This window comes from Eptesicus fuscus, chromosome 3, assembly GCF_027574615.1.
Source record: "Eptesicus fuscus isolate TK198812 chromosome 3, DD_ASM_mEF_20220401, whole genome shotgun sequence".
Lineage (NCBI taxonomy): Eukaryota > Metazoa > Chordata > Mammalia > Chiroptera > Vespertilionidae > Eptesicus > Eptesicus fuscus.
This window is the reverse complement of record NC_072475.1, coordinates 69,773,584-69,784,467: the sequence shown is the minus strand read 5'-3', so window position 1 is coordinate 69,784,467 and position 10,884 is coordinate 69,773,584.

The following is a 10,884-nucleotide window of genomic DNA, read 5'->3' as shown; positions in this document are numbered from 1 at the left end:
GAGGGAGGGTTTCTCAGCCCGACTTGCGTCCTCTGGCAGTCCGGGAGCCCTTGGGGGTTCGACTGCTGCAGAGGCAGGAGAGGCTCCCACCACCACCACCACTGCACTTGCTAGCTGTGAGCACAGCTTCTGGCTGAGCGGCGTGCCCCCTGGTGGGAGCACACTGACCACCAGGGGGCAGCTCCTGCATTGAGCATCTGCCCCCTGGTGAACAGTGAGTGTCATAGCGACCGGTCATTCCGCCGTTCGGTCAATTTATATATTAGCCTTTTATTATATAGGATGAGGCACTGTGGACAATACTCCAAAGAAACTCACCTCAGTAGTGGGGAGTATTGAACTCTACACTACCCAGTTCTGGTCATTCCCCATAAATCTTAAAAGCAAGGCCAAAAAGGATTTAACCATTCCCAAGTCACTTAAACACATCCCCAAACAAAGTTCAAGAATATTTATGGAAAGGCAAAATTATCCAGGACCCATCAGGGTAAAATTCATAATTGCAACAAGCATAAAAAAAAAAAAAAAAGGCAGGAAAAACAATCAATTGATACAGATCAAGAACTAATACGTATGTTAGAATTAGAAGAACATTAAACAGTTATATTTCAGATGCTTAAAAAGTAAAAGAGCCCAGCCAGCATGGCTCAGTGGTTGAGCATCGACCTATGAACCAGGGAGGTCATGGTTTGATTCCTGGTCAGGGTACATCCCTGGGTTGCTGGCTCAATCCCTAGTAGGGGGTGTGCAGGAGACAGCTGATCAATAATTCTCTCATCATTGATGTTTCTATCTCTCCCTCCCCCTTCTTCTCTGAAATCAATAAAAATATATTTAAAAAGTAAAATAAAGACAATGAATATTAAAAAAAGCAAAAAGCCCAATGTGAATTCTAAAGATGAAAGTGACAATGTCATTATAACAATTTTATTTGTAATAACCAAAAAATGGAAATAATTCACATCCCCATCAACAGGTGAATAGATGACCAAATGTTGGACTATCCATGCCATGGAGTACTACTCAGCATTTAAAGTGGTGCAACATGGCCGAAACCGGTTTGGCTCAGTGGATAGAGCGTCGGCCTGCGGACTCAAGGGTCCCGGGTTCGATTCCGGTCAAGGGCATGTACCTTGGTTGCGGGCAGATCCCCAGTGGGGGGTGTGCAGGAGGCAGCTGATCGATGTTTCTCTCTCATCGATGTTTCTGACTCTCTATCCCTCTCTCTTCCTCTCTGTAAAAAATCAATAAAATATATTAAAACAATAAAATAAAGTGGTGCAACATGATTGAATATCAAAATAACTATGCCAAGTTAAGGAAACTAGACAAAAAAGTATATACAAAAACCAAATCCTATATAATAAAAGCCTAATATGCTAAGTGTCTGGTCATCTGGTCATCTGTTCAACCAAAGCATAATATGCTAATGATATGCTAAGGCTGCTCAACCGCTTGCTATGACATGCACTGACCACCAAGGGGCAGACGCTCCAACCAGTAGGTTACCTTGCTGCTGGGGTCCAGCCGATTGGGACTGAGCAAGACGGGCCGGACCTGCCCTGGAGCCCTCCCCAGTCCCGATCATGCACCGGTGGGGTCCCTCGGCCTGGCCTGTGCCCTATTGCAATCCAGGACCCCTTGGGGAATGTCAGAGAGCTGGTTACGGCCTGACCTTGCAGGCAAAAAATGCTAATATGCAAATCGATCGGATGGCGGAATGACCAGTTGCTATGATGCGCACTTATCACCAGGGGGAAGATGCTCAACTCAGGAGCTGCCCCCTGCTGATCAGTGTGCTCCCACAGGGGGCGCACCGCTCAGCCAGAAGCTGGGCTTATGGCTGGTGAGCACAGCGGTGGTGGCGGAATTCTCTCCCACCTCCGTGGCAGCACTAAGGATGTCTGACTGCTGGCTTAGGTCAGCCATCAGTTGGACATCCCCTGAGGGCTCCCGGACTGTGAGAGGGCACAGGCCGGGCTGAAGGACCCCCCTGACTGCATGAATTTCATGCACCGGGCCTCTAGTTCATCTATAATGACAGAAAACAAATTAGTGGTTGCCTCGAAATGGGAGTTGATAGAGATTACAAAGGGTTAGGAGAAAATTTTTGATGTATGAGTGATGAATTTTTTCATTATCTTGATTGCAATGATCATTTCATGAATGTATACATCTGTCAAAACTTATAGAATTGTACACTTTAAATATGTGATGCATAGTTTATGTCATGCCAGTTATATCTCAAGTAGTTTTTCAAAAGGTTATAACTTTATCTTGAAAAAATTAAAAAAATTAAATTACAGTTGACTTTTAGTATTATATTAGTTTCAGTTGTACAGCATAGTGGTTAGACATTTATATAATTTAGGAAGTGATCACCCCAATAAGTCTAATACCCACTCGGTACCATACATAGTTATTACAATATCATTAACTATATTCCCTGTCCTGAACTTTACATCCCCATGACTATTCTATAAGTATTAATTTGTACTTTTTAATCCCTTCACCTTTTTTCACCCATCCCGCCATAATCATATATTTTTCTCTGACTTACTTCACTTAGCAGAATAACCTTCTCGGTCCATCCATGTTGTTATGTTGTTGCAATGGTAAGATTTCATTCTTTTTATGGTACATTGCATATATGTACCACATATTATCCAGTTATCTATTGATGGGCACTTAGGCTGCTTCTATACCTTGGCTATTATAAATAATGCTGCAGTGAATATAAGAATCCACATATCTTTTTGAATTAGTATCCTCATATTTTTTAGGCAAATGCCTCAAAGAAGAATTGCTGAGTCATATGGTAATTCAATTTTTAATTTTTTGAGGAACCTCCATACTGTTTTTCACAGTGCCTACACCAATTTGCAATCCCACTAATAGTGCGTGAGGGTTCCCTAAAAGGCTGTAATTATTACTAGGAGTATTTAAGAGTCTCAAAATGGATCTCTTTCTGGAAGTTGTTATACACTAAACTGTACTTATACTTAATTTATACTATTTAACTCTAATGTGATGTTGCTATATCAGTGACTTTGGTGTGAAGGTTTTCTACCCACATCCACTAAGTAGGAATGCTAGCTAGCACTGGCCTTCAGCTTTGTTCCCAGTGATTCTCTTTCTGACAGGGTTTTCGCATTCCCTATAGCCTCATATGACATGTGAAGAATGAGACATTTCATTAACTTATAGCTTTCTCACCAGCCAGGTCAATGGAAAGGAAATAGAGTCTTGCTGAAATGATGCTACAACTCAGTAGACGCACCTACAGGTAAAGTATTCCCTACATGGTGATGGTCTGCTTTTAGCTTTCTAGCATTGTGATTTCTGTGATTGTGCATCGTCTTGTGCCTGAAAATCTTCCAGATCTCCCTTGAAATATTTGATGTTATAACATCTTTGTGAAGAAAAGGCACAATAATTAATAAGACTCAGATTAAGGGTGAGGTCAACAGATTAAAAAAAAACAACCCTCTTTATCTCTATCTCTTTTCTCCCTTTGTTAAATAATTCAAGAAATATCTAGTGAGTACTTATATGCCAGGCACACTTAGCTGTCAGATACCTCTAGCAGCTTGTTACTTAAAGTGTTAGTGGAACACAGCATCAGCATCACCTGGAAGCTTATTAGAAATGCAGAATCTTAGTCCTTCTCCAGACAGAATCAGTTTCTGCATTTTAACAAGATCGGCCAGTGATTTGTATGTGCATTTAAGAGGCACTGTTCTAGAGAATTCTCCTTAACTCTACCTTTAAATACTGCTAGGACTTTGCAAAAGTAAATTCACTTTTCTAAGCCATTTAGCAAAGGAGGGGATGAAATAATAGAACCCATTTCATGTGTTATGGGGAGGATTTAATTATATAAACTCTCTAAAGCCCTTTAACACACTGGCTGGTACCTCATAAGTGCTTTTTTTTTTTTTTTTAAATAGCCATTATTATTGTTTTTATTATTATTTTGTAGTTGAAAGAAAAAACTTTTTTGTAAAACTTCTCTTGCAGTAAATTTCTTTTCTAGTTTATTTACCTGTTCAAAGTGCTCACACAGAGACATTATTCCAAGAGACATGACAATCTACAATAATAAAAGTATAATATGCTAATTAGACCGGACAGGCAAATGACCTTCCTGATGACCCTCCAGACAAAGCCAGGGCTGCGAGGGCCAAGCCCCTTGCATGAATTTTGTGCATCGGGCCTCTAGTTAAATAGAACACTTGATCCTGGATTGGATCCTGAATAGAAAGGGAAAGATGGAAAGGAACGTCTCAGTCAGCTCAGGCTGCCATAATAAAATACCAGAAACTGGGCTGTTGATATAACGGATGTTTCTTTCTTCACAGTTCTGTAGGCTGGAAGTCTAAGATATCAGGGTGCCGGCACCGTGGTACTGGTGAGGACTCTCTTCCTGACTCGCAGATGGCTGCCATTGTGCTGTCTGCTCATAGGGGCTGTCCTCTCTCTCTTCCTTCTCTTACAAAGCTAATAATCTCATGAGGGCCCCAATTGCATGACATAATCTCACTCTAATCACCTCCTAAAGGCCCAACTTCCAAATGCCATAAAATTGGGGTTAGTATTTTAATGTGTGAATTTGGGGGGTTATACAGCTTTTAGTCCATGCAGGGAATAAGTTTTGTTAGTGATGTTGTTTCTTTCTATAAATGAGACTATTAGACATTGGAATTTAAGTGATATGGATGGAATCAGATGATGATGAATCTCTTCTAGATGAAATACTGCACAAGTATTTTTTTAGAATAGGGCTGAATATATTTTACAGGCTTTAAACAATAACAATTGTTGTTAGCCAGAGATTGAAGTAGCATGATTGTTACTGCTGATTCTCCTTTCCTGTTGTTCAGTTTCATCAAATAATTTAGTATAGCTGGTTACCTTGCATTCCCTAACTCAAAAAAGCTCCAGATTGTGCCCATTTTATTTGTTTACTAGAGGCCTGGTGCATGAATTCATGCACAGGTGGGGTCCAGTCAGCCTGCCCCTATTGGGCTAATTGGGCGGGGCTGGCCAGGGGGAGAGACCGCAGGTGGTTGGCTGTCTGGCCCTGTCCCCTGGTCGAACTCCAGGTCCAGGAGACAATTCGCATATTAGCCTTTTATTATATAGGATACTCCTAGAAACTGGTGGCATGCATGGCACAGAGAGGCGTTCAATACGTATGTGTTAAATATATGAATAAATGGATAGACCAGAAGCATCTCTCCATCTTCCCAACATTTTCATTACCTGCATTTTTCTGGGTGAAAGATAATTTCAAACTTACAGAAAAGAAGCCAGAATAATAAAAGGAACTCTCCTCTACCTTTTACCCAAAGTCACCATTACTTTTCATTTTTTAACATCTTATTTTAAAATAATTTCAAACTTAAAAATTATTTGCAAGAGAAACTACAAATAATACAAAGAATTACACTTCACTCAGGATTCCAAATTATTAACAGTTTACATTTGTCTTTTCATTTTTTCTTGTATATAGTTATTTTTTTCTGAAACATTTTAAAATAGGTTGCAGACATGTTGCCAAATTACCCCTAATTACTTCAGTGTGTTTCTTAAAAACAAGGGTGCTCTTCCACATAACCTCAATACCCTCATCAAACTCAGGATATAAATATTACTATGATACTTTTATCTAATCAACAAACCCCACTCAAATTTTTCTAATTGTCACTTATGGAAGAAATAGTAATAACAAACTTGTTTTCTTTCTCTCCTTTCCTTACTGGTTCAAGATACAATCTGGAATCATCTATATATATAATAGAGGAATATGCAAATTAGCCAGGACGCCATAACATCATGACTGAACAGCAGGGACCTGAGGCTGCATGGCGCCTGGCCAGGGCGAAGGACTGCAGGCTGCGCCCCCTGCCTGGTGGGGCTTGACGGGTACCTCAGGCCATGTCCCCTGCCTTGGTGACAGGCTGGGAGACCTTAGGCTGCGCCCCCCACCCCAGCGCTGGGGTGGGGGACTTCAGGCCATGCCCCCTGCCTGGTGGGGCTTGATGGGGCACCTCAGGTTGTGCCCCTTGCCCAGCAGGGCTAGATGGGGGACCTCAGGTCACGCCCCCCCCACCCTGGCGCCAGGTCAGGAGACCTCAGGCCACACCCCCTGTCCCAGTACTGGGCCGGGGGACCTCAGGCCATGCCCCCCACCCAGCAGGGCTTGACAGGGGGCATCCCCTGGCCATACCTCCCGACCCCAGTGCCAGGCCAGGGGACCTCAGTCTGTGCCCCCCACCCCGGCACTGGGCCAGGGGACCTGAGGTTGTGCCCCACACCCAGCGGGGCTTGACGAGGGACCTGAAACTGCGACCCCTGCCTGGAAGAGCTTGACAGGGGTGGGGCCGGCTGGGTCTGGTCTCACCTAATGAGGATGGGACCGGCTAGGTCTGGGGGTCTCCTGCGTTTTTGAAGCACATGCGGGTGGTGGGCGGGGACTTGACTCTAGGTCTTGCAGCACACCCCAGACTTGGACAGGAAGGAGATTTTCATATACATTTTACTAATTTTCTTTCATATCTGACACTTCTATTATAGAGAAAGGGCAAATAGCAATATTAAAATATTTCCTCTAATTAATTCCCTTTTAATGTGCACAGATTTTGTGCACCAGGCCACTAGGTCATTATATTTAGTTGTCATGTGTGTTTAGTTTTTTTCAACTTGTAAGTTCTTAGTTTTTAATGATTTTGACATTTTTGAAGAGTATAGCTCAGTTATTTTATAAAATGTCTTTCAATTTTTTTGATGTTTTTTCAAGACTGGATTAAAAATATACTTTTTTGGCCCAAACACCACAGAACTGTTTTCTTCTCAGTGCCTCACATCAGGAGGACACAGTATCTATTCTCATTACCAATGAGACTAACTTTTGTCATGTGGTCAAGGTGGTGTTTATGATATTTCTCCACTGTCAAGTTCATTAATAAGTAATTAATAGTTATTTTTTTGGGACTTACTTTGAGACTATATATTTTCTCATCCAAATTTCACCCATTTAACATTCATTGAATCACTTTTTACTATAGCATTTGCTGAATGATACTTTCCAATTCTAGCACTCCTACATTTCCATTCTACTCTAAGATAGAGCTTTCTCTTTGTATTTATTTATATGTTACTATGGACTATGGATTCTTATTGTATTGAAATGGTTATAATCATTATTTTATTACAGCTTTATTGAGGTACATTTGACATATAACAGACTCCTTATATGTAAAGTTTGAGGAGTTCTTCTGTATGTCTATACAGTGAAAAAAACACCACCACAGTCTATAAAATGAACATTTTCTTTGTGTGTGTTTGTATGTGTGTGTGTGTGTATGTGTGTGTGTGTTTGTGTTTAAATTGATTTCAGAGAGAAAGGGAGTAGAGAGATAGAAACATCAACAATGAGAGAGAATCATGGATCGGCTGCCTCCTGCACGCCCCCTACTGAGAATCAAGCCTGCAACTCAGGCACATGCCCTGACTAGGAATCAAATCAAACTGTGACCTCCTGGTTCATATAGGTTGATGCTCAACCACTGAGCCACACCAGCCAGGCTAAAATGAACATTTTTACCAACCATAAGTTTTCTTGTTTTCGAAACTCAAATTCCTTCATTTTTCCCTCATTCTGAGAAAATCACTAATCTGATATATGACATTGTAGAATAGTTTTCGATTTTTCTAGAATTTTATATGAATGGACTTGTACAGTATGTGTGTGTGTGTGTGTGTGTGTGTGTGTGTGTGTGTTTTGGAGGCATCTGGCTTCCTTTACTCAGTATAAGTATTTTTAGATTCATCCATGTTACTGACTATGGCAATAGTTCTTTTTTTTTTGCTAAGCAGTATCCTATGCTATGATTTACCACAGTTTGTTTGCCCATTCACTTACTGATGGACATTTTTTTCTAGTTTGGGACTATGCAAAGTTGCTATGGATAAGTACAAGTTTCTGTATAAATTTATGTACATGTCCTTATCTATAATAATAAAAGCATAATATGCTAATTAGACCAGGCATCCTTCCAGATGACTTCTGGAATAAGCCAGGGCGGCGGGGGCCAAGGCAGAGGTGGCTGCTGTGGTGGTGGGGACTGAGGCAGAAGCAGCTGCCTCAGTGGCGGGGCCAAGCCTCTTGCACGAATTTCGTGCATCGGGCCTCTAGTATTAATATATTCTTTAATTCTCTTGAAATGGCTGGATCACACAGTAGAGTTCTACTGAACTTTAACAGACTGCTAAATCAAAGTGTTTGTGCCATTTAGATTTCCCAACACTATATGAACACTTTCATTGTTTGATGTCCTCATCAACACTTGGCATGGTTAGAGTTTTGTATTTATAGCCCTTTTAGAGTATGCATAGTGGTACCATTTGATGGTTTTAATTTGCTAATACTTTTTGTCAGAGAGAAGCTATAATAGTTATGACTGAATAAAAATAATATAAATACTAGAGGCCCGGTGCATGAAATTTGTGCACTGGGGGGATGGGGTGTCCCTCAGCCCATACTGCATCCTCTCCAATCTGGGACCCCTTGGGGGATGTCTGACTGCCGATTTAGGCCCTGTGGGATCGGGCCTAAACTAGCAATCGGACATCCCTCTCACAATCCAGGACTGCTGGCTCCTAACTGCTTGCCTGCCTGCCAGCCTGATCACCCCCTAACCACTCCCTTGCCAGCCCAATTGCCCCCAATTGCCCTCCCCTGCTGGCCTGGTCACCCCAAACTGCCCTCCCCTGATGGTCTGGTCACTCCTAACTGCCCACCCCTGCTGGCCTGGTCACCCCAAACTGCCCTCCCCTGATGGTCTGGTAACCCCTAACTGCCCACCCCTGCTGGCCTGATGGCCCACAACTGCCCTCCCCTGCCAGCCATCTTGTGGCAGCCATCTTGTTACCATATGGGGGCAGCCATCTTGTGTGAGGGCATGACAGTCAATTTGCATACCACCTCTTTATTATATAGGATTTTCTTTATTAAGGTATTATATATGTGTTCTTATTCCACCATTGCCCCCTCACCCTCCTGCTCATGCCCTCACTCCCCTAGTGTCTGTGTCCATTGTTTAGGATTATATGCATGCATACAAGTTCTTTGGTTAATATTTCCCCCTCCCTCCCTACCCTCCCCTGGCTTCCCTCTGAGGTTTGACAGTCTGATGTAAGAATTCTTTGTATGTTCTAGAAACAAGTCATTTGTCAGATTATATGCTTTGTAGAATATTTTCTCCAGTCTGCAGCTTACCATTTCATTTTCTTAATAGTATTATGGGAAGTATAAAGGGTTTTTATTTTAATGAAGTCCAATTTACCAGTTTTTTTTTTCTTTTATAGTTTGTGCTTTTTGTGTCCTATTTGAGAAATCTTTCCAAAATCTAAGATCATTGAGATTTCATTATGTTTTATTTTATATGTGTAATAGCTTTATATATGGTTTTGAGAAAACCACATGTACATGGTTTGAGAAAATGGGAATTTTTGTATATGGTTTGAGAAAATGATTAGACTTCCTTCCCTCCTTGAGTTCCTCCCTTCCTCCTACTTTTATTCCTTCCTCTCCCCACCCTTTTATTTTCATTTGACTTTTTAATTGTTCCAGCTCCATTTGTTGAGAAGATTCTTTTTTCCCATTGAATTCCTTTGGCATTTTTGTAGAAAATCAATTGACCATATGTATGTGTATCTCTTTTAGCCTTTGTATTCTATACTATTCATTTACATGTCTCTCTGTCAATATTACCATCTTGATTGCTATAGCTTTATAGGAAGTTTTAAATTAGGTAACTAAGTTCTATAACTTTGTTATTATTATTATTTTAAATATATTTTTATTGATTTCAGAAAGGAAGGGAGAGGGAGAGAGAGATAAAAACATCAATGATGAGAATCATTGATCGGCTACCTCCTGCATGCCCCACACTAGGGATCAAGCCTACAACCTCAGCATGTGCCCTTGACCACAATTGAACCTGGGACCCTTCAGTTCCCCAGGCTGACGCTCTATCCTCTGAGCCAAACCGACTGGAGCTAAACTTTGTTATTTATTTATTTATTTTTTACAAAATTGTTTTGGATATTCTAACTCTTGTACATTTTAAAAAAACCAAAACAACAACCCCAAAACCCACCTTGTTAGTTTCTAGAAAAATCTTGCTTATATTTTGATTGAAATTATATTGACTCTATAGATTTTTTTAGTGCTTTTTAATGGTTTACAGTTTATGTTTTAAATTGATACAGTCTGCACTTTATACCACATCACCTAAAATATATATTTCTTCATTTTCTTTTTTACATTCAATGTTATTTTGTACTAGTTTCAGCATAGTGGTTAGACAATCATATACTTTACAAAGTGTTCCCTTGATATTTCCATTACCTACCTGGTCTCATACATTGTTATGACAATATTATCTTATCTAAGAAAAGAATAATATGCAAATTGACCATCACTCCAACACACAAGATGGCTGCCCCCATGTGGTCAAAGATGACTGCCCCCATGTGGACACAAGATAGCCACCACAAGATGGCCAGCAGGGGAGGGCAGTTGGGAGGGACCAGGTCTGCAAGGGAGGGCAGTTGGGGGCAATCAAGCCTGCAGGGGAGGGCAGTTGGGAGGGACCAGGCCTGAAAGGGAGGGCAGTTGGGGGCAATCAAGCCTGCAGGGGAGGGCAGTTAGGGGTGACCAGGCCAGCAGAGGAGGGAAGTTGGGGGTGACCGGGCCTGCAGGGAAGGGCAGTTGTGGGGGACCCAGGCCTGCAGGGGAGGGCAGTTGGGGGTGACCAGGCCTGCAGGGGAGGGCAGTTAGGGGCAATCAGGCTGGCAGGGAAGCAGTTAGGCATC